The sequence below is a fragment of the Euprymna scolopes genome, chromosome 14 (genome assembly GCF_053919585.1).
Source record: "Euprymna scolopes isolate OS-2025 chromosome 14, ASM5391958v1, whole genome shotgun sequence".
NCBI classification, from domain to species: domain Eukaryota; kingdom Metazoa; phylum Mollusca; class Cephalopoda; order Sepiida; family Sepiolidae; genus Euprymna; species Euprymna scolopes.
Window position 1 is genome coordinate 160,245,471 of NC_136495.1, and position 22,683 is coordinate 160,268,153.

At 34.6% G+C, this 22,683-nt stretch overlaps 1 long non-coding RNA gene across 1 annotated transcript in view; it reads left to right on the forward strand.

Moving 5' to 3' along the window:
- LOC145293321 (uncharacterized) overlaps positions 1-22,683 on the forward strand; it is a 47,344-nt gene that overhangs the window by 24,455 nt on the left and 206 nt on the right. The window contains exon 2 of the long non-coding RNA XR_013869715.1: positions 18,772-22,683. This exon is cut by the window's right edge and continues 206 nt beyond it. This is a non-coding gene — a long non-coding RNA (uncharacterized LOC145293321). The remainder of the gene's footprint in view (positions 1-18,771) is intronic.

The window sequence follows — 22,683 nt, forward strand, 5'->3', positions numbered from 1 at the left end:
CTTGTCCCCGTCCCCGTTTCCCGCACAGTCTCGGGCCATGTGCCCAGTCTTGTTACAGCGGTAGCAGCGAACAGCCGTCGACCGCCTTCTACAATTTCATGCCATGTGGCCCCGCCCGTTGCATCTGTAGCAGATGACATCACCTTGCGGGCTGGGTCCCTGAGACGGTCCTTCGCCACTTGGTGGGGCCTGTGCGACGGCGACTACCGGTTCCTGCACCGTCGAGTCATCCTTAATTATTGTCCTGGCTCTGTCCACTAGGTCACTCAGCGATAGTGAGGACATGGTAGAGGTTGCTCGCAGGAGCTGCTTTGCTCCAGCGGGGAGTCCTGACAGGAATTTGTAGGCTAGGGCCCTCTCGGGAAGACCGCCGAACAACACCGTCAGCTTCTTAAGTTCGGCGAGATACACGTCCACAGTTTCGCCCAAGCGTATAGACCTCGTCTCAAACTGCTCCCATGCAGTGGCGGGGTCAGTGGCGAACGCCCTGTACAACGCCGCCTTGATACTCGAGTAGTCACACTTCTCCTCAGCGCTGAGTTGCTGATATACAGCGAAGGCCCCGCTGGTCAGCCGCAGAGGAATCACGCGCTCGACATTTTTCACGCCGGACAACTGACAATGTAACTCGACCTTCTCAACCCAGCTGAGTACCGGGTCGGATCCGTCGAATTCCGGTATCAACTTTAGATCGAACCTATCCGCCATTGAAGAAAAGAAAACTAAGTTCGGAGTGGGGGGGGGGCCAAAATAGCTTGTAAGAGTATCTTGTGTAGGAGACGGTGAGACTCGTCGTGGGCGACGAAGCGTTTCACTGAAGAACCACGGCAACACACAGCAAACCAACAAACAATGACAGCCACGGCGCGAAGGCAACTAACAAAGCTCAGCTGACTGCACGAATAGAAACGGAACCCAACGGTCACTGTACTGATCGCCACGAACGTCAGAACCCGACTGCCTCGCACCTCCAATGGACCGATTTTTATTACTCAAGATGGCCTAGCTAATTTGCATCCCTGCGAGATCTCGTGCGATCCTGCGAGATTCCGTCTCTAATAAAAGCAGGCAGGCGCCATCTTGAAACTCTTTCTTCCGCTGCCCCGACCACAGGATCAGCCACCACCCCACACGCCAGGCACACACGGACCCTCTTGCGCCGAGGGCTACGGTTAGTCTCACATTATGTTAAGTATTCTTCCAGTGATACCATATGATCTGATTTTCCTGAGAAGACCTTCGTGCCATACCCTGTCAAAAGCCTTAGATATATCTAGAGCTACCGCTCTACCCTCCCCTGCTTTGTCAAGTGAATGGTATATACGCTCAGAGATTACAGTTAGAATTTTGCTGTTGGACGGGCTCACCTAAATCCATATTGTTCTGGGTCAGAAGTTTAGCATCTGTAAGGTGATGGACTAGAGATTGGTTAATTATGGACTCAAATATTTTGGCAAAAAGTGGATGGAAGCTAATGGGGCAGTAATTTACTGGGTCAGTTCTTTTGCCAGAATTCTTGAAAACTGGTACCACAGAAGCAGTTTTCCAGCAGGCAGGAAAGCAAGATTCATTAAGGCATTTGTTGTAAAGTTTGGAGAGGATTGGAGCTACTTTGGCGGAGCACTTTTTAAATAGCACAGCTGGGATGAGATCAGGTCCACATGCTTTTGAAGTGTCAAGATTTTTTAGGATAGCATGCACCTGAGAAGGGGTGATTTTTAGATCGTCTAGTATGGCGTCTGTTCGCAAAGGAAATCCAAGAAAGGGTGGTTAGCAGGGTCCAGTGTGGAGTTGGAGGCAAACCGACTGGCAAGCATGTTAGCCTTCTCGTTTGCTGAGCAAACAACTTTGTGATTGTTGGATGGTGGGGGAATTGTTGATTGCTCATTATTTACTACACTGTTGTAGATTTTCCAGAAGTCACAGGCTCTTAATTTCTGTGCTTCAATGCGTTTGTTGGTGGTTTCAGTAAATTCTCTCTTAGTTGTCGCTATTTCTTTCTTACAGCTACTTCTGGCTTCTATATACTTCTGTTTGTTTGAACTGGATTTATGTTGATTAAATCTGCAGTACGCGTGCTGCCTTTGTGCAATGGCAGCTGCACATGTGGAAGTAAACCATTGGGGAGAGTGGGGCTTGCAATAAAATTTCCTTGTGGGAGCATGTGCTTCAATTGCAGTGGTCTCATTTGCACACTGTTCAGCAGGAAGTGAAAAGATATTTCGCCATGGGGCGTCTCTGATAAGATTCCTGATGGCTTCCCAGTCAGCCTTTTTAAAGAGAGATACCATCAAGTTTGACTTGTTTGAAAGAGAGATACCATCATGTTTGACTGAGCTTTTATACCAAACCCGAGTCTCATGTTTATAGGTCATGTGATGGGTAAAAAAGGATAAAAATGTTGTGAGAAGTGGAAGAGGGAAAAAAGGAAGGAAATGAAGTCAACAGGTATTTTGTTTTACCACTACCAGGAACCAACTTTTGCAAGAACAAATTTATTTCTTTGGAAAGGAAAACTCGGGAACTGAAGTTATTTCAACTAATAATTAAATTAACAAATGCTAAAAAGGAGACAAACGTTCATGATAGAAATGTACAGAGACAAGTCTGGGAGAAAAAAAAAGAAACACAGCATCCCCAATCTCCCTTTAAACTGCCTGGCATCATTTTCAGACTACGTTTTGACTGTCCGAATTTTGGGCTTCTGTATAATCCATTAGATGAGGACTTTGTTTTCTTTCAGTTAAATGAAGTGAGAATCTCTTGCTTTTGGGAGCTAATTAAGTTATTTTTCTACAAACAAGGTGTTTTTCAGTTTAATTCAATATCTTAGGACCTTACTAATTATCTTTGAAATAGATGCAGAGACTAATATTTATCTTTCAAAGGATTTTTACAATGAATTTATTTAACTTCAAAATTTAGCTGAATTAGTTTTGTGAAAACATTTTCATAACTTTTTTTTTTCACATATACAAATATTTTTTTCCTTTTGGGAATAAACTTTAGTCTTTAATCTTTTAAATACAATTAAAAAGTAGTCGGAGAACTACAAAAAATATAAACCAGCTTTCAAAACTGCGTTCCCCCATATTTTTTTGGCCATTCGTACCTAGTTTTTACCAGTATTTGTGTAATTTTCAATTTCCGAGCGATTATCAGGACTTTTTAAATGACCATCTCATGCAGGCATTTTTCTGGTTCTAATGTAAGATTTGCACAAATTTCTTTTAAAGTAAATAAACGCTTAAAAATAAGTAAAACCACATAAAACTTATCTAACGTTTTGTAACACTTATTTGTTTATATGTTAATGTTTGGACATTTTTTCCCTGTTTTGTTTCGACCCAACAAAATGCCACTTTTTTTATTAAATTGTTTGATGAAAGTACAAATTAGTTAGAAAGGACCTTTTAAGAATTGCACTTTCAGATAATAATGTTATTATTACTTAATGTAGGATTTGTTTTATTTGAAACAGAACAACAAATGAAATAGATGAATAAAAAAATACATTTTTTTTCTGAATTTAAAATTTATTAAAAATTATCTCTATTTTTATATTAAACAAAAAGCTAAAAATGGGATTGCATTTTTTATGAAATATGAACTATAATATTAAAATTTAAGAACACCAACAACGATATTTTTACACTATCTTTTTGTTTATTACATTCTTAAGTGAAAGATCAGAACAGCTAACACTTGGGCTTTCATGCCCCCCCCCAAAAAAAAGCTAGAAAATAAAATCGGTATGAGCCAACTTTTCCCTTGCTACAAAATTTTAAACTCTAAATGATTACATGTCTTGTTCACCACTAACTGACCGTGAAGTGAGTGCTCATTTTAAGTTTAATTTATATAGGAATGTGATACTTCACTCTAAAATTTTAAATATTTATGAATATTTAATTCCTTTTTTGTTGATATTTTAAAGGCTATTGAAACCTAATGACCAAAACAGTAGACTTTGAATTTTTTAGGGGTAAACTATAATAAAGGTAACATTTTCTGTGCACATGCGAACAGGGCATTGTGAGTGAATAATTTTGTTGTTTATTTTTAGTTCATTTTTATAATGGTTTCATTTTTTTTATTTTTAGACAGACGTACAAACTTTTTTTCAATTTGTAAAATTTTGATTACTTGGAGAACAGCACGCATATAATATAATTCGATAATTGCAACTTCTGACTAGGCATCTATACAGAAGTCAACGGTAAATTGCAAAAATCTGTTCCTTGTATATATTTAACACATACAAAAATCTTAGTAACCATACTTTTTTTATTGAATGTAATTTATTTCATTGGAAATTTGAATTTTATTTTCATTACAAATATATTTGTTCTTATTGAAATGTTTTAACATGTTTAGAATAGTTTTCTAAATGATAAAGTTATTCTTTAAACATCCATTTTAAAAAGGACGAGGGGTATTGTTAATTATTATGTGTTGATACCTAACAATTAAATTAACAAATGCCATTACTTTGTTCCAAAAGAAAAATAGGTAATGCAGCATTTGACTTGTATGTAATATATTGTGCACTGGGTGTTACTATTCACAGCTGATGCTGAACACATTCATTATACCATTTTACAATATTTCTTTTTCATAGCTCGATAATTTATTTTGTAAATTTGGTACATATTTTTTGCACTGCATGTTTTTTCTGTTTGGAAAATACCTTGCCTAAACATTTTAAAGTAAAAATAGGAAAAATAAAAAATATATACAAAGTAAAAGAAAAACGGAAATAAATTGCGCAATTCTGTCCAGAAATAGTGATGGTCAATAAATAGGTGATAAAATTCTCTGCAAAATCCAAGTCTTTAATATATGATATAAAATTCATGAAAACAATGCAACTCTCTGGCCACATGATTGGTAAGAGCAAGCAATAAAAAATGGTCTGTGCTGAAAGAGAAATAAAAAACAACTTTGATAGAGTAAAAATTGAAGCGCTTCTCATTCTTCCTTGTCTTTGTCTTTCCATACTTGACGAAATTTTGGGGTCGTCACCAAAATCCGCTTTTTAAGGTACCAAATTAAAGGGGAAAAAAGGGAAAAAAATAAACAAGCAAAGTAAAGAAGAATGAGCAAATGAAATAACAGACCTGAAATAAGTTTAAAATGATCTATTTATTTAAAGAAAATAGTTACGGTTGCTTATATTTTCCTAAGCTCAGGTTTTAAAAACCTGTAAATAACATGAAATAAAAATAACAATACAAATACAAAAAACAAATCTTACTTGACAGAAAGGCTGAAATAAATGCACATAAAAAATAGAAAATATTCTTTTTTCAAATCTCCAAATTCAGTCTTTCAACAAAAAGTTCTTTTCTCTTTTTTTTTCTGAAAAGAAAAACATGCAGGTTGCAAAGTTCTTTCAAAGTTCTTTTTATTTTTCTCTGTCTCTTTTTTTTAAAACAAACAAAACCTTCAAAAGATTTAAAAGAAAATTCTCTGAAAAAGGGGTTATCTTTTCTTCAGATACCCCAGAAATAATTTTTCCTTTCTCTGATAGGTTTCTTTTTCTTCCGAAATAATTCTCCTTTTCTCTTAAAAGTGTGGTCTTGCTATTTCTTCATCCGTTTGAAGAAATCATCTGTGGACAAAGAAATAAATCACTGTTTACGAGTCTCCTGTCCACAGCTTGTAATAATTAGTGACAGGCTCTTGTCACTCTTATGTTGGTCTCCTTTCTCTGAAAGGGGTTAACGTCTTCAAGAAATGGTGTTTTTGAAACACCAATTTCAACCTCTCTATAAAGGCCTTCCACCCTTAAGAACGGTTGAGAATTTTACGTTGCTCGCTGGGGCCAACGGAATTCCAAAAAACAGGACTTCACTGTCCGATGTTTTCTTTGGAATTAATTTGAAAATGGCAGAAGAAAGATTTCTGGAATTCACTTCACAGCCCAACCAATCAGCGTTAAGCAATGCTGATGGCTACCAAGAAAAAAGGAAAGGCATTAACAGATCGAGAGAGATGTATGCAGACATCTATCAGCTGCAGGCTCCAACGACTGCTAGGAGAGGTCAAGATGAGGAGGAGGTAGGGGTTAAGTGAATTTTACAAGTTGGCGAAAATGCTGACCCCCCCCTTCCCTTTGCACTGTTAATGGCGAGGTCCTTAAAAAAATAAAATTCCGAGACTCTCCCGACAAGAAAAAAACATTCCTTGCAACAGAAAAGCTTCTAAAACCTAGATCAAGTTAAATTTAAAGGGGGCTTAATTTTTTCTTTAATAATTTTAACTAAGGATGGTCAAAATTTAATAAAAAAACACTTAAAATTTAGAAAATAATTATCTAATCGTTTTTAGGGAGATGAAAATTTATATGAAAATGGCTTGAATTCTGTGCTTCAAATTTTAGAACCATGACAGGCATGCTGGCGCTATTTCACAGAGCCATAACAAGCCAGTCATATGTACTCCATAAACAGGAGCGCGATAAAAGCAGTTTTCCTTTCGATTAAGGAGACTACCCCAGGCTTTCCAAGTGCATAAATTCAAAGTGTATTTCCTACATGAACTGCTCAGGGAAAATGTAGCAGTAAATGTCTGTCGAACTTCACACATCAAGCTCAACAAACTAGGATTGACAAGTCTCTTACAAGCACCTAAGTCCTTGGTGCTTAGAGGTTCTTCTGAAATCTCCCGGGTGAACTCCAAAGCTTCAAATTCTAGCATCGGGAACTTCACCTCACTCTTGCCAAATCTTCCTAAAAACATTAATTTTGCTCCAGGGGAAGAATCCAGTAACACCGTGTGGTGACGCTAGGCGTTGCCGGGAGCCCGCTAAACTGCCCAGTGTCGGTAGGCATCTGGTTATGCCCGCTCGATGCCGACAAGGTCCCCTACCCGTCAAACTTGCTTAAGAGAGTCACAGTTAGTCCCGCCGGTGGCCCGTTGGTCTGCCAGTCGGTGTGTTTTGGCATGTTTCTTTTTATTTTAGCTCGCTCGTCTAGCTCGTTCGTCATCGTCAAACACAATCTAGGATAGGCTAGGCTAGGATAGGTGGTCGTGGTGTCTGTGTGGCTTAAGAGGCAAAGCCTCACCTTAAGAGAGTCACAGTTAGTCCCGCCGGTGGTCCGTTGGTCTAATTGAGCTATAAAAATTTGAATAATGTTGCAAGAAGCAACATAGAGGCATATCCTCAAATATTCCATGAGACATGAAATAGCTTTAAATAAAACAGGAAAGGTCATCCTGAAAAGAGAAACTTCATCCTCATATGGACAAAATTCTATAGAAGGCTTCTGCAGAACAAAATAAGCACCCTCATAGATCTTCTGAGGGGCTGCACTACAAATCATGTAGCTAACAAATACTCCAGATTTTACAGCCAGGTAACACTCGACAGTAAATATCCAGTCAAGCTTATGATTGCCAAACTCTCGGTTGAATAATCTCCCCTTGACCCCAACATGGAGACAAGGTTATAAAGGACCAGAAGTCCTGAAACTTTTGGAGTGATATTCGCACCAAAGGTGCATGCTTGCACCGAATGCAGCACTTACAGTAAGTACTTTAAAAGTACTAGTGTCTTCTAGTACTTGTTCTGAAGAGGAGTTGCGACAAGCTAAACTCCAGTTCTTTTTCGGAATAATATGCGCATCAAGGCATGCAGATACCAGGGCCTTGCCATCTAGGCTACTGCCCAAATTCAAACAGTCTCCCTTACTATCAGTGGACTGCTTCGAAAACTGCCTTCCATTATCAATAAGCACAATGCCTCTATCCACCTCACACCTAAATTTCCCTATAAATCCTAATAAATTCCAGTTGTCTACATTCAACAAATCAGGGACAAGTCTGGAATCCCTATAGAAGCCTAACAAATGCAATTATTTATTAACAATATTGACAGCAAGCTGCCATTTAGTAAAATCAAACTTAACCCTAATCGGCACTTTCACTAAGCCAAACTTTCCAGTACTTAGTTGATAGGTCTCGACAATCTGATCTACTGGCTCAGGAACAGTAACCTTCACAGGCATAACCTGAGAGGTCTTAAAGGCTACTAGGATGTCCTAGCAATTGCCAGGCTTACCACTGGTTAAAAAGGCTAGGCATCTCAAAACATCTGCTACAAAAACTCTTATATTAGCAGAGTCCTCTTTCATAAAACAAGGATCTGCATTCTTAGCAGAGAAGCAACTATAAATCTGGTCGGATAGAACTGAAACAGAAGTAAACCATTCATTAATTGTTAGTTTTATGTCATGGAACATAGGTTTAGAAGCCTTAGTTTCAGACTTCAATGCAGTCAGCACTAGGACAATGTTGTCAATAGCAAGCTGTCTCAAAGTTACAAGATTGCTGAATGATGACGCACCTGACATGATGAAGCTTCTTAAAATTTCAACAAAAAGGAATTAAACGAACCAATAGCAAAGAACATCACAGAACAATGCTTGCCAAAACTGATAACTAACCAGGCTACACAGTAAACTACTTAAGTATTAAAACTAATGTTTGCGCTTGACAAAATTTCTTAAATCAACAAAGTAGAAATTATTTACTTGTCCACCCACGAGACACTAGGCCGTATTGATGTGGGAGAGAATCCAGTTCCTAAAGAAACACTCTGGATTGGACAAATGAACTATATCACAGAAAAAAAATTCATCCTTCAAGTCTGAGGACAAATGTATTTTATCTAATAAATTATCTAAAACCAAAAAGCTACATGAGAATTTATCTTTCTCTGACTACAAGCAGAATTTTTCTACTCATAAAACTATAAAAAAATTAATCCTTCTCCGACTGAGGACGGAAGGAATATTTCTTTACATAAAAAAAAATGCAGCATAAATCTATTATTTTTTAAACTACGGACAGAACCAATATTAGGTAAAACTAAAATAATTAAATACCCAACTTTAATTTCGTTTGTTGGGAAAAATAAACTAACCTCAAGTCCAGGGGCATGACTATGCCACGTGGAGGGCCGAAATATAGTTTTAAGTTCTAACCAAAAAAGTGTAAAATTTATTTTTCTTACCAAAAAAAAAAACTATTAATAAATTTTCCTTCAATAAATAGAACAGAAGAACAAATGTGAATTAACAAGTTATAAATAAATTCCTTGTTAATTCTAAATGTAAATGTGCCGGTAAAGTATCTTATAGTAAACCTATTGACCCTCTAACTTACATTCAAGTTATAAGGCACTAACTACTACTACTAAAGTAAAGATAAAATTTTAAAACAAAATTACTGGGATAAAATTTATCTCCAAAGAAACTCACAATTTAGACTTAAACAACAGTTTTTAATGTTTTAATTCTCGTTCAACTTACAAGGTAAAAAAAAAGGTAATATAATTTGTCTGTATATCTGGGCTTTTCCAGAATATAAAGAACAATAAATAAATAGCTTATGCGCTCCCAACGGACGCAATAAGTACAAAATATTGATAAATCACTCAATATTCCATTTATTTATAATAAAATGATATAAAATAAAAATAATCCCTTAAATAGGTAAATTATTTGATAAAAATGAAATTTGGGGAATATTAATTCATGGTCTAAGAATAAATTTACTGAGAATTTAAACTTGTCTGGGAGAAAGTGTCCTTCGAGAAACTTAAAATCTCGCAAAACACAAGTACTACAAAGCTAATATACCAGTTCACTAAAATACAGAAATTTCTCATATATTTAACGAACACAAAATATGCCAAATTCAGTCATTAAAATAATATTCTAACATAAAGATTAGTTAGAAAATAAACTTAATTTAATCTTCAATCTGTAATAATATCAATGAATGTTACACATGCTCCACTAGCGTAACAAATAAAAAAAGAAAACGCAAATTTTAGCATAACATTTAAATATCTATTTAAAGTTAATAACAAATTTGTAGGGGAAAAATTCTAAAACAAAAATGGTTAGATTTTCAACTGAAAGGCAAAGGTAAAGGTAAAGGAAACTTTGAATGAAAATAAATCTTAAGAATTTGGTTTTTGGAAACGATAAATTCAAGATGGCGTCTTAATGAAGCAAAGAGAAGAATGCCATTAAAAAAAAGTGCGGGGGGAAAATATGATGTAGTGCTAGGCAGTGCAAATGGAAATGGTGAAGGTTAGCTCACAAAAATAAAACATACAAATGAAACATACAAAAATGAAAATAAAGCAACCAGTAACTGGATCAAACAATGAGGAAAGAATTCTAACAAAAGGCTAAATATCCTGTGTAGTTTTTAGATACACAAAACTTAGAATTATATGTAAATGTATTATGCCGTTTGTAAACGCACAACACAGGAAATAATAAAAGCAAATTATAGGGAAATTTAATAGAAATGTCTTATGCAGTTTGTAAACGCATAAGACAGGAAAAATATAAGCAAAATTATGGAAATTTAATAGAAATGTCTTATGCAGTTTGTAAACGCATAAGACAGGAAAAATATAAGCAAAATGTCTTAATATATAAATGTATTATGCCGTTTGTATACGCATAATACAGGAAGTAATATAAGCAAACTGACGGGTTGTCACCAAAATCTGCTTTTTAAGGTACCAAATTAAAGAAAAAAAAAAAAAAGAAAAATAAACAAGCAAAGTAAAGAAGAATGAGCAAATGAAATAACAGACCCGAAATGAGTTTAAAATGATCCGAATTTATTTAAAGAAAATAGTTACGGGTCCTAAGTTCAGGTTTTGAAAACTTGTAAATGAAATAAAAAAAATAACAATACAAATACAAAAAACAAATCTTACTTGACAGAAAGGCTGAAATAAATGCACATAAAAATAGAAAATATTCTTTTTTTCAAGTCTCCAAATTCAGTCTTTCAACAAAAAGTTCTTTTCTCTTTTTTTTTCTGAAAAGAAAAACATGCAGGTTGCAAAGTTCTTTCAAAGTTCTTTTTATTTTTCTCTGTCGCTTTTTTTTTTAAAACAAACAAAACCTTCAAAAGATTTAAAAGAAAATTCTCTGAAAAAGGGGTTATCTTTTCTTCAGATACCCCAGAAATAATTTTTCCTTTCTCTGATAGGTTTCTTTTTCTTCCGAAATAATTCTCCTTTTCTCTTAAAAGTGTGGTCTTGCTATTTCTTCATCCGTTTGAAGAAATCATCTGTGGACAAAGAAATAAATCACTGATTACGAGTCTCCTGTCCACAGCTTGTAATAATTAGTGACAGGCTCTTGTCACTCTTATGTTGGTCTCCTTTCTCTGAAAGGGGTTAACGTCTTCAAGAAATGGTGTTTTTTTGAAACACCAATTTCAACCTCTCTATAAAGGCCTTCCACCCTTAAGAACGGTTGAGAATTTTACGTTGCTCGCTGAGCCCGACGGAATTCCAAAAAACAGGACTTCACTGTCTGATGTCTTCTTTGGAATTAATTTGAAAATGGCAGAAGAAAGATTTCTGGAATTCACTTCACAGCCCAACCAATCAGCATTGAGCAATGCTGATGGCTACCAAGAAAAAAGGAAAGGCATTAACAGAGAGAGAGATGTACGCAGACATCTACCAGCTGCAGGCTCCAATGACTGCTAGGAGAGGTCAAGATGAGGAGGAGGTAAGGGTTAAGTGAATTTTACAAGTTGGCAAAAATGCTGACCCCCCCTTCCCTTTGCACTGTTAATGGCGAGGTCCTTAAAAAAAATAAAATTCCGACAACTTCTATAAAAATAAACAGTGTGCAAGTTCACTTAATTTAGTATTTCTACATCTACATAAGGAAACTGAAATGTTAGAAGCTGGTATGGTCTAAACAGCTTTGTGTTTTGCTATCCTGCTTGTGGCTCTGGTTAATGTGTGTTTTTCTATGTTACTTAAAACTTCAGTCTTTTATTTGTTTGCGTTTCAAAATAACTTATTTTTATGCTTTCCTGTTTGTAGTGATTTTATTGTATGTGCCATTAGTAAGCGTTGCTGTATTCTTAATAATAAGAATTTTGCAGTTGTATAAACGGCTTTATCACATGTATAAAGTGTGAAGATGTAAGCTCTAAACAAGATTTGTGTTTGCTGATCCTACTTGTACTCGGGTTAATCTAGGGTTTTATGTTCCTTAAAACTTCAGTCTTATTTGTTTTGTGTTTCAAAATGGCTTATTTAAATAGTTCCCTATTTGTAGCGCTATTATTTTCTGCTCACTTTTTAAATTTTTATTAGGGGTGATTTCCGACCATTTTTGGCTAATTTTGGGGTATATATAGACTACCCCTATTTTTATCTTCTTTTTGATGTCGTTTTAAATTATATGCTTTATTCTTTGAATCGTCATTCTTGATTTGCTCTTACAATTTCATTTTGGTTGTTTTGCATATTTATTTTCAACAGACTTTGCAGAATATTTTTTTCATCTTTATGTTCCTTCATGTTATCAATTTGCTAGCAAAAAGTATTGACGGCTAAATCTGAAGAAAAATGATTTATGCACCAGTTTGTGCCAATAAAAATTGTTGGCATTTCTTAACACAAACATTATTCATTGTTAGTACTTCTTTTTGACTTTAGTTTCTATTTAGCTGTATTTGTATATTTCATATTTTTTGTTTATTCAAGGTTTTCCATAAATGCGTATTGATTATGTGTAAATCAGACTTGGAATCTAATTGTAATTTTACATTTTTATTAAATAGTTATACTTGTATGTACTTTAACATACTTGTTCCATCCTGCTCGTTTCTTCTGAAGTTTACCAGAGCTTTATTTTCTTATTCGGTCTTTAATATGAACTCGTCTGCCCAACTTTTACAGACAGGTTAAAAAAAAAACAATCTGTAAATCAATGAAAGTCTCCAGAATGGTAACAGGTGCTAGGTGGTAATTTTCCATGTTTATTGCGTTGACTTATGTTTGCAGAAGAGCTGAAATGTGATTTCTGGCTTATCTTTTTATGTGAGCATTTTGTGAAAAAAGTTTAAACTTATCTTCACTGCCTCACTAATATCCTCGATTATCCCAATAGCAGCAGCTGTAGATGTTCTACTAGAAGATAAAGAGCAGTGAGAGGCACAAGACCATGACCGATTTAATGTGTTTGTCATTGTTAAAGGAGAAAATTAGATGACTGGTGGTACGACTATGGTTGAAAGAATATTAGACTGTTTTTCTTTCTTGGTATAGAATGACCAACAATCCATTTCAAACTCTATTTACGTTGTCATGAATTGTAGGGTTTGGATTTCTGGTAGGTTATGTAGACCACATATAATTTGACCATTAAGAGGTTACAGTTATTGTAGTTGGTGTAGCCATGTATAATACGATGATTTGTAGTACAGTATGTTACTCTATAGATTAAGAATGCATATATATTTCATTAAAACAACAAATATTGACAGTCAGATGAACTACTTTCACAACAGTCAAAACACTAGTGCATAGTTTTTTGTTTATGATTCTACAAAAATGTGCCATTAAATATGGAAAAGACATTTACTTGTAGGGAATCTGACATTGTAGCATAGCATCTATATGACGTTTGTGTTAATTATACATCATAGATATTATATAATTATGTGTTAATTATATGTTACATATATACAGGGTATAATTGTATATGCCATAATTTTATGTTGACATACTGGATCCTGTTAGATCCCCGACATTAAGCAATGTTGATAGTTTGTAACTATTGTCTCCTCTTAGAGACTCTCTAACCAGCAGAGTTTAAGATATACAATCCCTTCTGTTGGGGCGAGTTACCGAAAATTAAAATGGAACATATCACAACTCCTGGACAATATAAAGCGTCTTTTTTTTCTTTCCTTCTGTGGTAACGGTGGTTTCTTTTGTTTTGACTCTTCTAAACTAAAACTAAACAAATGGGATGTGTTCAAGATATATTGGCGACATTTCAAAACACAAAATAAAACAGCATGCGTCATACCAGACATACACATGACACCATATTAAAAACCATGAGTAAACATTGTATTCCTTATACATATCTTTGAAATGTAAAACTCTTGTCTATGCAGACGTTCAAGTGTAATGTAAACAAACATCTTGCTACTCATCTCCTTTTATAATGCCCCTGCACATTATGTCAGCGATAGTAGCCCCTTACTTCAAAGTGGCACTGTGCCTTGTTTGGGGTGAAAATTGATTAAAAATTAAAAAAAGAAGATAAAAAATAATGGACACGGTGGAGACAATAAATATTTATTATAAATATACAATAATAATAAATAAATAAAATCGCATACAGATAGTTTCCTACAGAAAACAAATAGACATGTACATTTGTTCTTTCATGTTTAAATAAATGATAATAATTACAAAGAAAAAGTTGTGATTGTATTATTATCTGGAACTAAATATTACACCAATGGCTATGAACATCTGCAGACCTAACTGAAGCATTCAGATTTTTTAAGCAGCATTGTAATCGTTTTTTCTCAGTCAAACATATTCCGTTAGAAAAACAATGTTACTGTTGGGAGAAGGCCTTAAAAGGTAAAACACCTGGGCATTTGAAAATGAAGCCGATAGAAGTAACCCAAAATCATTTGGCAAAAAGTTAAAAGATTTCAACCACAATTAAATTTCTACATTGCTCGTTTTTCTCTGCATCAATATAAACAAAGGGAATCAGAAAATTCAATGACTCTCTAGCCAGATATAAATTCTGAGATATCTAGGAAACAGAGGAACGACTTATAGAGCAAGTCATTGTAGAGGTAGAATCGAACCCAAGACGCCCAGTTACAAGACCGGAATGGTCGTGGTGTAACACCCCCATAGAAGTAGACTCGCCCACTTGCATGAGAGGCAAGAGCAGGCTACATACACAACACATTTACAAGACGTTCACGTCAACAAGTGTGTTTTCAAATATACGGTATCTTGCTGACACTTTACATGGTGTCACCAATATAGGAAACCAGCTACAAACAACGTTGGAATATGGGCAAACACAGCAGAGATTACTTCAACAGATCCTTGAGCAAGAGAACATCGCCCTGCAAAGAGATGGAGGACAGTCCATCAAGCAACTTACAAGGAGACTCGACAGACCTACCATAGAACCAAACTCAAGTGATGGTGACTGGGCAATATTCATTGACTCCTGGATAGATAATGGGGAGAGTGGTGTTTGCTATAGAATTTCTGTGTGGGAACATGTGCTTCAATTGCAGTTTTGAACCATTCAGTGGTCTCATTTGCACATTGTTTTGCTGGAAGAGAAAAAATATTTCACCATGGAGCATCTCTGATGAGTTCCCTGATAGCTTCCCAGTCAGCCTTTTTGTAATACCTTGTTGTTTTGAGTAGTGGGCCTTCAGTTTTAGGGTGAGAATTTAGGGTGATTTCTACCATTATCACAGCATGATAAGCATTCCCGAGTCGGCTGTGGGCATTCGTTGTACAATATTGATGATATCACAAGCTCTTTTAGCATTGTCTCGACCTAGCTTGGATTGAAATAAGAAAATTGTGCTTACTTGCTTTTTCCATCCTGTATTCAACTTTTACACCATATTATTTGTGCCTACATTGAAAAATCTGTAATGGATGAGACGGGTTGCAGACCATCAACTACCATGGTAAGAATATTTTACTCTGTGGAACTGTCTACTGCAAACCAGTCACCTCTCGGGACTTGTGTGTAACAACGAACCATCGGAAACTGTTCTGTCTACTGCAAACCAGTCACCTCTCAAGACTTGTTTAGAACAATGAACCATTAGAAACTGTTCTGAAACTAAACATGGCTTACACTTCTAGAGTCGGTATGGCCTTGTTTTGATACAACTGTGGCTTCAGAAATGTTGTGGAGCTTCGTCAACATCATGTTCAAGACTCTTGTCACTGCAACTAAATTTCTTAAATCACCATTGTGCTGTGTGTTCAGTAATGTTTCCTGAGCCAAACGGACTGTTGATATTGCAAGCTGTTTCAGCATCGTTTCGACCTAGCTTGTATTGAAATAAGAAACTTGTGCTTATTTGCTTTTTCCATCTTGTGTTCAACGTTCAGAAAAGAAGACATAATTGTTTTAAAGCAATTGTAAGAGCGAAAGAATTCCCTTAAAAATGATATATAAAATATAGGTATTATAACGAAAACTTATTTGTAAAATGCATCATTTGAAATCCAAATTAAAATTTCCTCAAGAACTTTCTATTCAACCTAACGTGTGTGTGTGTGTGTGTGTGAGAGAGAGAGAGAGAGAGAATAATGGGAACAGTATTCCGACAAAATAAGGAAATAAAAAGAAACAAACCGAGTCATATGCCCATCGACATTTTGTCTTTATTTCAAGACTTCCTTTGGATGAATGAGATTAAGAAAACAAAAACACCAGTACAAATATTTGAAAATTTTCTTATAAAAAGTATGACGCTGTTCCATTTCAGAAACAGAAAAAGACATTGGAAATTCTACAAGTGGGTGGCATATGTAGTTAAAGAGAGGGAGATTTTTAATAACGTCAGATAGTCGGTAATATATTTTTAAAAGATATGAACACAGTTAATGTATACTTTCTGGAAAAATATGTCCATTTAAATATAACTGTGTAACTGAACTGAAATAAGTGTGTTTTTGTTATGTAATTTATTGCTTGAGATTATATGTATTAATTATTATAGGAGGTGTTTCCATGGCGTGAGAGGGTTATCCTGTGTCTACAATTAAATTATGTTCTTTTTAATAAAAGTTTACTTATTAATGGTGCTATATTATAGAAACATTCACATTATTTAATTGTGCTTGAATTTTCGATAATCACTGATTAAAGAAGTCTCTGGCACAGTTTATTTGAAATAAATTTAAGTATTTTTGCTTGTTTAAAGTCAAAGGTACGATTATGCTACAATGAATGAGAGAATAATGCACTTGGAGAATTGCTATTTCTTACATCTTTTATGTTCATTGAGCTTTTTACTAATTTATTCTGGGTTTCATCAACGTACCTATGATGGCAATTTTGGCAAGGAATAGCATATATGCCTGCATTTAAAACTGGTTTGGTTTGCATATATATAAAGGGAAGAAGTACCAGTGTGATTACTGCTTTTGATCAGTCCAGATACTTAAGAACAGTATAGAAGTAGACATCTGGCTACCAAGAGATATATACAAAAACTGGCTATTTGAATTCAGAAAACTGTTTTATGTTTTATTTTTGCCACATTATTTTTTGAAGAGTTCATAATAAATTAATGTTTGATGTTACTCATTTATAATTTTATTTTCTTGTTTTTTATGTACATACAATAGGTTAACATACAATATTAACATAAACTGGATTTATTTTGCTTTTTCTTTTATTACAAAATATATTGTCGATATAAACAGCAATTACATAGAATAAATTGTTGTATTCTTCCTTTTCATTGCATTACGTTTTATTAAAAATAACTTTGTATAAAATAAAATGCTGATATTTATTTATATATATAATATTCTGCTTGTTCCTTTCTTAGTATATACGTTATGCTTTGAAAACAGCTGAATACAATTTTTGAAAAACCAGACAAGAAATTCACAGTAATTCACGATTCTATTTGTCATTTTTTAAGCAGCTTGGCCTTTTTAAAGCCAAAATGAGCAAATTTGGCTATTTTTGATGCAGAGTTGTGGACAATACATGTGACTGGGGAATGCCTGTGAATTTCATACATATACTATTTGAATGATTCTTATTTCCGTAAGTGTAGTCTATATGTAAAATTATAGGTGGACTTGAAAAATCTTGCTCCCTCTCTATTTTTTTATTTTCAGCTGCTTTTCTTTTTTGGGTAGAATATTATCAAATGTCACTAGTCTTTGATTATAAAAATCTAAAAAGTCATAATCTAAATATGTGTATGTGTGCTAATTTCTAATGCAACGTTCATAATGTCGAAATGCAATTTGGTGGACCTAAAGCATCTTGCCCCACCTCTCTATTTTTTATTTTCATCATTTTTCGTTTTTTCAACGGATATTGAATGGACATATTAGAAAAAATTAGTGGATCTGTATCTGTCTAACGTCATAAAATTTTTGTTTGAAAAGACCATGCATAAAAATTATGTACACACATATATATACACACCTACGCACACATATATATGTGTATATGAATAAATGACAAAATATAAATGAATGACAAAAGTCTATATTCCAAATTTCAAGATGTTGTCCATCTTACCGTTTATTTATTTCAGCCTGTTAAAATGTTCAATTCTTGACAGTAGTTGTTTCACAGTGCAGAATCATTCATGCAATTATTATGTCGAATTTTTAATTTATTCTGGCTCTACTCATCATAAGAATAGGAACTCATCAACTTAAAAAAAAAAAATGAAAGGAATATGGGTATGATTACAAAATCTGAAGAATTAGAAGAGAAATTGCAATTTTGTTTTGTTTTAGTTACGCTATCTTTTGATTCTAAGGAAGAGCCATCAACGTCATATCAACGTATTAATATAGTGTGGTCATATTGTTATAATTAACATAAAAATATATTCTATAATAGTTTATTAATTTATTATTTGTAAATAGTTTATTTATTTTCTTTGATAATATTGATAATAATCAAATGTTGGATGTATGTATTTAGTTAATTTTATGCAAAACAAATTTTTAAATTTATTGAATTTGGCTATGATAACTTTAGTTGTTTAGTTAGATTTAAGCTTATGACATGAATACATATTTTTATTATGTACATTTCTACGTGTAAACAAACTTCTATTATTGCCATTTAGTTAGAATTAATTGACTATTTATTTACATTAATATGAAAGATTTCTAAATTTTTTAATATGTTTATATATTTGCAGATTTTCCAGCAAGAAAAAATCATTTATCGAATGAATATTTAATACTTTTGTGACTTTAAATGTGGAAATGTCATCAGAATTTTCAATTTAGCAAAATATACTGAAACATTGTGCTAAAATGTCTCATGTTTCAACATTGAAAGAGAACTTGCAATTTGATGGTGGAGATGAAGCCCATTCTGATGCCACCTTATCAAAAGACAAAAGAAAACAATATAAACCGTACACTTGCGGTGTTTGCTGCTTTTCATTTAAAACAAAATACTATTTGTTAGAACATATGAGGACCCATTCGGGAGAAACGCCATATTCTTGTGAAATTTGTGGTATCTGTTTTGCACGTAAATCCACTCAATTGAACCACCGGAAAATACACACTAACAAGAAGACACATACTTGTGAAGTTTGTGGCTTTTCTTGTGCCAAAAAATCATATTTGTCAAAGCACATGCGACGTCATACTGGTGAAAAGCCATATTCTTGTGATCTGTGTAGCGCTTCTTTTTCACAGAAACCATATTTGCTGAAGCATGTTCAAACACACACTGGATTAAAACCATATTCATGTGATGTATGTGGTTCTTTGTTTGCACAGAAATCATGTCTACTGAAGCATGCATTGATACACAGTGGATTGAAACCGCATTCATGTGATATATGTGGTTCATTGTTTCGACAGCGATCAACTATGGTGAGGCACATGAAGACGCACAGTGGAGAGAAACCATTCTCTTGTAAAGAGTGTGATTCGACTTTTGCCCTAAAATCGGGTCTGTTGAGTCATATGCGTACTCATACTGGGGAGAAACCATTTTCTTGTGAAGTATGCGGCTCTTCTTTTATGTGGAGAACAACACTGGTGTCACACATGCGATTACAACATTGAAAGAAAATATTTTTGTGAAGTATGTGGCTCTTGCGTGGAAAATAATGCTGAAGTCACACATGCAATTGGAACATTGAAAGAAACAATATTTTTGTGAAGTATGTGGCTCTTCTTTGTATTGAGAACAATGCTGATGTCATACAGGAATACAAAATTAAGAGAAATGATATTTTTTGTGAATTATTTCAGTAAAAGAAACCAAATTCTTGTGAAGTATTTAGCTTTTTGCATGGAGAACAACTTTAATGTTGGACAAATGTGCATGTTTTTATTAAATGAGATAATACTTTTTGTAAAGTATTTACCTTTTTTTCAGGTGCAAATACAACATTAAATTAAATGATATTTTTGTAAAGTATTTGACTCTTTTTACATGCAAATACAATATTGAGAAACAATACTTTTTGTGATGTATTTGGCTCTTATTTATATTTAAATTCAACATTAAATGAAATCATATTATTGTGAAATATGTGGCTCTCTTACATGATGAATAACGCTGATGTCACACATGCAACTACAACATTAAATGAAACTGTTTTTGGTGAATTATACGTTTATTTTGTATGAAGAACTGATGTTACACATGCAATTACAACATTGAAAGAAACATTTTTTGTGAAGTATGTGGTTCTTTTTTGTATGGAAAACAATGCTGATATCACACATACAGATAGAAGATTTTTACATGCAAATACAACATTGAAAGAAACAATATTTTTCTATGTATTTGGCTCTTCTTTTACATTTAAATTCAATAGTAAATGAAACCATATTCTTAGGAAGTATGTGGCTTATTATATAAAGAACAGCACTTACGTCACATATAAACATTGAGAGAAACAATTTTTTGTGAATATGGGCCTCTTCTTTTTTACTTGTGAATACAATAGAAACTGAAGCAATATTTTGTGAAATGTGTGGCTTTTCTTTAAACTTAGGAAATACCCTTGCCCTGACAATAAGTCTGTTGCATTATATGTGAACACATTGAGGAGAAAGCATATTCTTGCAATCTATATAGTGATTGCTTTTTATTTTTTTACAAAGGAATCCCCCCCATTTATCCTTGAGTGGCCTTTGGGCCTTGATAAGGGTTAAAGAGTGTATAGTAGTCAAAAGGACCATATCATAGTAATCGCTAGAAGTGTAAATTTGGTGAAAGATTACTTATAGGGAATGGCTCATCCAGAACTTGTTCACATTAGACTTGAAGAAGGCTATATTGTAGTCAGTTGGAAAGCAGGTAAACTGGAGAGAAATCCACAGGTGTGCAGTTCTAAGAAAGAAGCTTCGTTCTACATTTAGATTTAGGCACAGATAAAGAAGTGGGGAAATTATTGATAGTGTTTTCAGCCAAGCCAGTGTTTCTCATGAATGTTTCGCAAGGGGGCTGTAGATTGGAGCTCAGACGAGCACTTGCCATGAAAATAACGATAAAACAGAGACAGGCTTGCAACGTTTCTTCTGTGAGAAAGAGGTTGCAGGGAAGAGAAAAGGGCATCCTCCACTAGGCTACTCCATCCTTGGACGTATCTGGCTTTTATATAGGTAGATAGAGTATTGCATTAGCAGGTAGATATCTACCGGATCGATAGAAGGATCCCATTGTTTTTCCAGCGACCTTAGCAAAGGATTGAATGTACATATTCCATTTTAGATCAGGAGTAAAGGTCAAGCCCAGAAGTTTCTCAAAAGATGGAGCCTCCCTAAGACGAAAGCCATTGTTCAATTGATTCCAGATGGGGATCAGAACGTTGATATAAAGATAGAAGCTTGGTTTTAGATGCATTAAAAGTAACCAGCCACTCCTTTCCCCATTGTACCACATGCTCAAGATCAGAGGAGAGAGAACTTGGTTGTTTACGGCCTTTGATGTGTTGCTATAGATGGTAGTGTCATCAGCAAAAATATCTATGAATGATCTAAGGATGTAATTTGGAAGATCATTAATGTAGATCAGGAAGAGAGTTAGACCCAGAATGGACCCTTGAGGGACTCCAGCATTAATACTATGAGCTGATTTCTACCCATTAACCACTACTCTTATAAACTTATCAGAGAGAAATGATTCAATGATTGAAAAGACATTTCCAGCTATACCATAGCTGGAGATCTTGTGAAGTAGACCTTTATGCCATACCCTATCAAAGGCCTTTGATATGTCAAGAGCAACTGCTCTAGAAAAGAAGCTTCCATCAAGAATTTCGCTAATCCTGTGAGATATAACCTTTAGCACATCAGCTATTGATCTAGCAGAATGGAAACCATATTGTATGTCACTAAGAAGGTTATTTTTGCTGAGGTGGTTTACTACTTGTCTGTTTCACACTGATTCAATGAACTTACTCATGATGCACAGAAGACTTATCGGTCTGTACTGAGAGAGAGATGAGCGATCACCTGAATTCTTAAATACAGAGCATACCGATGAGATTTTCCAGTGTGTTGAGAAGCAATTCTCCTAAAGACAACGCTTAAACAGCTTTGTAAGTATGGGAGCTAGTTCTGGTTGACGCCTTTTGAGCACTATAATGGGAATGCCATCATAGCCATTTGCTTTACTGAAATCGAGGTTTTTGATTAGCTTGGCAACATCACACAGATATTTGTATGTCATATAGTGGAGGAAATACAGGGGGTTGGCAGCTTTGATTGTATAGGGTAGAATTACCTGCAAAGTTCTTGGCAAATAGTTTGGCTTTGTCTGATGCTGACGAAATTACCTCAGGTCCATTGATGATAGTTGGGATAGAGCACATGCTTCTGTTCACGATACTCTTTGCTATTTACCAAAACTGGTGGGAACCAAGCCGTTGCTCACCTACTTTGGACTTGACGGACTGAGCATACGACTCTCTTGCATTCTTCATTACTCTTTTACAGTGGTTGCTGGCAATCCTGAAAGCGGTTTTCACATAAACCGTATTTATTGAACCACATTTAAATGCATACTGGATTAAAACATTCTATTGAATCATATGCGAAATCACACTTGAGAGAAATTATATTCTTGTGGCTCTTTT